At 42.6% G+C, this 1,137-nt stretch overlaps 1 non-coding gene across 1 annotated transcript; it reads right to left on the bottom strand.

Moving 5' to 3' along the window:
• Window positions 1-676: 676 nt before the first annotated feature.
• On the bottom strand, window positions 677-781 carry LOC141694201 (small nucleolar RNA R71). The gene has a single exon (XR_012563526.1). It is a non-coding gene; the product is annotated as a small nucleolar RNA R71 (small nucleolar RNA).
• Between the last annotated feature and the right edge of the window lie 356 nt (window positions 782-1,137).

Below are 1,137 nucleotides of genomic sequence, written 5' to 3'. Positions count from 1 at the left end.
GTGTTCTAGCTCTAACAAGTTTTTGGTGCCGCTTCCGGGGACTTCGGTTTTAATTTTTAGTTTATGTGTTTGTCATCATTGGTTGTTAAAGTTCAGTGACTCGGACATTGTTACTTACTTAATTCCTTGTCGTGTTTTAGGTACTCTAGCGAGCGTGTATGCATACGCGTTCTCGGTCTCGTAAGAGAACACTGGATCAAGTTGAGGAAGAAGTTGTAGTAGCTAAGGAAGTTTTCAAGGAAGTTCTTGTCGAGGAGAAAGTTGAAGAAGGAGCACTTATTGCAATGGGAGAACCAGAAGCGAATCTGAAGGCTTTGATGGATTACTCTCAACCGAAGATTAATGATATTCAGTCTAGCATAGTTCGACCAGCCATCTCGGCTAATACCTTTGAGATCAAGTCGAGCACGATTTAGATGATACAGAACTCAGTTCAGTTTAGGGGTTCTCTGACAGAAGACCTCAACATGCACATCAGAGATTTAATCGAGATCTGCGACACTTTCAAGTTCAATGGAGTTTCTGAAGATGCTATTAAGTTGAGGCTTTTCCCATTCTCTCTGCGGGATAAAGCAAAGTGCTGGTTACATTCTCTACCACTAGGGTCTATCACCAAATAGGAGGATCTTCCTCAAAAGTTCTTAACTAAATTCTTTCCTATGGCGAAGACTGCTGCAATCAGAAACGCACTTACTCAATTTTCTCAGCAATCTGGAGAATCTTTATGTGAGGCTTGGGATCACTACAAGGAGATGCGTAGAAAGTGTCCTCACCACAGGATGCCTGACTGGATGATCATTAACTGCTTCTATAATGGATTGGGTGCTACTTCTAAACCCATGCTTCATGCAGCATCAGGAGGAGCCTTGTGGGCTAAAAGCTACGATGAAGCTTATGAATTGATTGAACTGATAGTTGTGAATGAATACCAGAATCCTACTCAGAGACTATCTCAGGGCAAGATCAAAGCAATTCTGGAGTTAGATATAGCCACTGCTATAGCTGCTCGGCGTAAGGCTTTGAGGATGAAGGTGAGTTCTTTGGCTAATTATGGAGTTAATCAGATCACTAGTGTCTGTGAGCTTCGTGTTGGTGCCCATGAGACGGAGCAGTATGCTATTTCTAGTGCATCAGCTC

Source organism: Apium graveolens, chromosome 10 (assembly GCF_009905375.1).
Source record: "Apium graveolens cultivar Ventura chromosome 10, ASM990537v1, whole genome shotgun sequence".
In the NCBI taxonomy this organism is placed as follows: domain Eukaryota; kingdom Viridiplantae; phylum Streptophyta; class Magnoliopsida; order Apiales; family Apiaceae; genus Apium; species Apium graveolens.
This window is presented reverse-complemented; position numbering and strand designations above follow the sequence as displayed.